Consider the following 4540-nt stretch of genomic DNA (forward strand, 5'->3'; position numbering starts at 1 on the left):
TGTAGGGAAGATTTGGGTCTGATCTATGGGGCAGGAACTGCTGTGGTTCAGATCTATGGGGCAGGAGCAGCTGTGAGGCACATGTGGGTCAGATCTATGGTTTAGTTGCTGCTTTGGGGAAAATGTGGGTCAGATCTATGTGGCAGGAGATGCTGTGGGGCTGATGTGGGTCAGATCTATGGGGCAGGAGATGCTGTGAGTCAGATCTATGAGGCATTAGCTGCTGTGGGGCTGATTTGTGTCAGGTCTATGGGGCAGGACCTGCTGTGTGGCTGATGCGGGTCAGATCTATGGGCAGGAGCTGCAGTGGAGATGATGTAGGACAGATCTGTGGTGTAGGAGCAGCAGTGGGGCAGATGTGTGTCAGATCATTGGGGAGGATCTGCTGTGGTTCTGATGTGGGTCAGATCTATGGGGCAGGAGCTTTTGTGGCGCAGATGTGGGTCAGATCTATGTTGCAGGAGCTGATGTGGGGCAGATGTAGGGCATATCTATGGGGAGGAGCTGCTGTGGTGCAGATGTGGGTCAGATCTATGGGGCGGGAGATGCTGTGTGGCTGATGTGGGTCAAATCTATGGGGCAGGAGCTGCTGTTGGGCAGATGTGGGTCAGATCTATGGGGCAAAATCTGCTGTGGGGCTGATGTGGGTAAGATCTATGAGACAGGAGCTGCTGTGGTTCAGATCCATGGGGCAGGAGCAGCTCTGGGGCACATGTGGGTCAGATCTATGTGTTAGGAGCTGCTGTGGGGCACATGTGGGTCAGATCTATGGGGCAGGAGCTGCTGTCGAGATGATGTGGGTCAGATCTTTGGGTAGGAGCTGCTGTGGGGCAGATCTGTGTAAGATGTAAGGGGCAGGAGCTGCTGGGGGCAGATGTGAATCAGATCTATGAGGCAGGAGATCCTGTGGGGCAGATGTGGGTCAGATCTATGGGGCAGGAGATGCTGTGAGTCAGATGTATGAGGCAGGAGCTGCTGTGGGGCAGATGGGGGTCAGATCTATGGGGCAGGAGATGCTGTGGAGCAGATGTGGGTCAGATCTATAGGTCAGGAGCTGCTGTGGCTGATGTGGGCCAGTTCTATGGGGCAGGAGATGCTGTGAGTCAGATGTATGAGGCAGGAGCTGCTGTGGGGCAGATGGGGGTCAGATCTATGGGGAAGGAGATGCTGTGGGGCAGATGTGGGTTAGATCTATGGGCAGGAGCTGCTGTGCTGCACATGTTGGTAGGGTCTATGGAGAAGGTGCTGCTGTGGGGCAGATGTGGGTCAGATCTATGGGGCAGGAGCTGCTGTGGTGCTGATGTTGGTCAGATCTTTGGGGCAGCAGCTGCTGTGGAGCAGATCTGGGTAAGATCTATGTCGCAGGAGCTGCTGTGGGGCAGACGTGGCACATATCTATGGGGCAAAATCTGCTGTGGGGCAGATGGGGGTCAGATCTATAGGTCAGGAGCTGCTGTGGCTGATGTGGGCCAGTTCTATGGGGCAGGAGATGCTGTGAGTCAGATGTATGAGGCAGGAGCTGCTGTGGGGCAGATGGGGGTCAGATCTATGGGGCAGGAGATGCTGTGGAGCAGATGTGGGTCAGATCTATGGGGCAGGAGCTGCTGTGGGGCAGATGTGGGTTAGATCTATGGGCAGGAGCTGCTGTGCTGCACATGTTGGTAGGGTCTATGGGGCAGGAGCTGCTGTGGGGCAGATGAAGGTCAGATCTATGGGGCAGGAGCTGCTGTGGGGCTGATGTTGGTCAGATCTTTGGGGCAGCAGCTGCTGTGGAGCAGATCTGGGTTAGATCTCTGTCGCAGGAGCTGCTGTGGGGCAGACGTGGCACATATCTATGGGGCAAAATCTGCTGTGGGGCTGATGTGGGTCAGATCTATGGGGTAGGAGCTGCTGTGGGGCTGATGTGGGTCAGATCTGTGAGGTAGGAGCTGCTGTGGGTCAGATGTGTGTCAGATCTATAGGTCAGGAGCTGCTGTGGCTGATGTGGGCCAGTTCTATGGGGCAGGAGATGCTGTGAGTCAGATGTATGAGGCAGTAGCTGCTGTGGGGCAGATGGGGGTCAGATCTATGGGGCAGGAGATGCTGTGGAGCAGATGTCGGTCAGATCTATAGGTCAGGAGCTGCTGTGGCTGATGTGGGCCAGTTCTATGGGGCAGGAGATGCTGTGAGTCAGATGTATGAGGCAGGAGCTGCTGTGGGGAAGATGGGGGTCAGATCTATGGGGCAGGAGATGCTGTGGAGCAGATGTGGGTCAGATCTATGGGGCAGGAGCTGCTGTGGGGCAGATGTGGGTTAGATCTATGGGCAGGAGCTGCTGTGCTGCACATGTTGGTAGGGTCTATGGGGCATGAGCTGCTGTGGGGCAGATGTGGGTCAGATCTATGGGGCAGTAGCTGCTGTGGGGCTGATGTTGGTCAGATCTTTGGGGCAGCAGCTGCTGTGGAGCAGATCTGGGTAAGATCTATGTCGCAGGAGCTGCTGTGGGGCTGATGTGGGTCAGATCTATGGGGTAGGAGCTGCTGTGGGGCTGATGTGGGTCAGATCTATGGGCTGGAGCTGATGTAGGGAAGATTTGGGTCTGATCTATGGGGCAGGAACTGCTGTGGTTCAGATCTATGGGGCAGGAGCAGCTGTGAGGCACATGTGGGTGAGATCTATGGTTTAGGTGCTGCTTTGGGGAAAATGTGGGTCAGATCTATGTGGCAGGAGATGCTCTGGGTCTGATGTGGGTCAGATCTATGGGACAGGAGATGCTGTGAGTCAGATCTATGAGGCAGGAGCTGCTGTGGGGCTGATGTGTGTCAGGTCTATGGGGCAGGACCTGCTGTGTGGCTGATGCGGGTCAGATCTATGGGAAGGAGCTGCAGTGGAGATGATGTAGGTCAGATCTGTGGTGTAGGAGCAGCAGTGGGGCAGATGTGTGTCAGATCTTTGGGGAGTATCTGCTGTGGGTCTGATGTGGGTCAGATCTATGGGGCAGGAGCTGTTGTGGCGCAGATGTGGGTCAGATCTATGCTGCAGGAGCTGATGTGGGGCAGATGGTGGGCATATCTATGGTGAGGAGCTGCTGTGGTGCAGATGTGGGTCACATCTATGGGGCAGGAGATGCTGTGTGGCTGATGTGGGTCAAATCTATGGGGCAGGAGCTGCTGTTGGGCAGATGTGGGACATAACTATGGGGAAAAATCTGCTGTGGGACTGATGTGGGTAAGATCTATGAGACAGGAGCTGCTGTGGTTCAGATCTATAAGGCAGGAGCAGCTCTGGGGCACATGTGGGTCAGATCTATGTGTTAGGAGCTGCTGTGGGGCACATGTGGGTCAGATCTATGGGGCAGGAGCTGCTGTCGAGATGATGTGGGTCAGATCTTTGGGTAGGAGCTGCTGTGGGGCAGATCTGTGTAAGATGTAAGGGGCAGGAGCTCCTGTGGGGCTGATGTGGGTCAGATCTATGGGGCAGGAGCTGCTGTGGGGCAGATGTGGGTCAGATCTATGGGGCAGGAGATGCTGTGGGGCAGATGTGGGTCAGATCTATGGGTCAAAGGCTGCTGTGTGGAAGATGTGGGTCAGATCTATGAAGCAGGAGCTGCTGTGGGTCAGATGTGGGTCAGAACTATCGGGCCGGAGCTGCTGTGGCTGATGTGGGCCAGTTCTATGGGGCAGGAGATGCTGTGAGTCAGATGTATGAGGCAGGAGCTGCTGTGGGGCAGATGGGGGTCAGATCTATGGGGCAGGAGATGCTGTGGAGCAGATGTGGGTCAGATCTATGGGGCAGGAGCTGCTGTGGGGCAGATGTGGGTCAGATCTATGGGGCAGGAGCTGCTGTGGGGCTGATGTTGGTCAGATCATTGGGGCAGCAGCTGCTGTGGAGCAGATCTGGGTAAGATCTATGTCGCAGGAGCTGCTGTGGGGCAGACGTGGCACATATCTATGGGGCAAAATCTGCTGTGGGGCTGATGTGGGTCAGATCTATGGGGTAGGAGCTGCTGTGGGGCTGATGTGGGTCAGATCTATGGGGCAAAATCTGCTGTGGGGCTGATGTGGGTCAGATCTATGGGGTAGGAGCTGCTGTGGGTCAGATGTGGGTCTGATTTATAGGTCAGGAGCTGCTGTGGCTGATGTGGGCAAGTTCTATGGGGCAGGAGATGCTGTGAGTCAGATGTATGAGGCAGGAGCTGCTGTGGGGCAGATGGGGGTCAGATCTATGGGGCAGGAGATACTGTGGAGCAGATGTGGGTCAGATCTATGAAGCAGGAGCTGCTGTGGGGCAGATGTGTGTTAGATCTATGAGACAGGAGCTGCTCTTGTTCAGATCTATGGGGCAGGAGCACCTCTGGGGCACATGTGGGTCAGATCTATGTGTTAGGAGCTGCTGTGTGACACATGTGGGTCAGATCTCTGGGGCAGGAGCTGCTGTGGGGCATATCTGGGTAAGATGTATGGGGCAGGAGCTGCTGTGGGTCAGATGTGGGTCAGATCTATGGGGCAGGAGCTGCTGTGGGGCAGATATGGGTCAGATCTATGGGGCAGGAGATGCTGTG

Source organism: Coturnix japonica, chromosome 28 (genome assembly GCF_054131305.1).
Source record: "Coturnix japonica strain WE chromosome 28, WE-NBRP24, whole genome shotgun sequence".
Taxonomy (NCBI): Eukaryota; Metazoa; Chordata; class Aves; order Galliformes; family Phasianidae; genus Coturnix; species Coturnix japonica.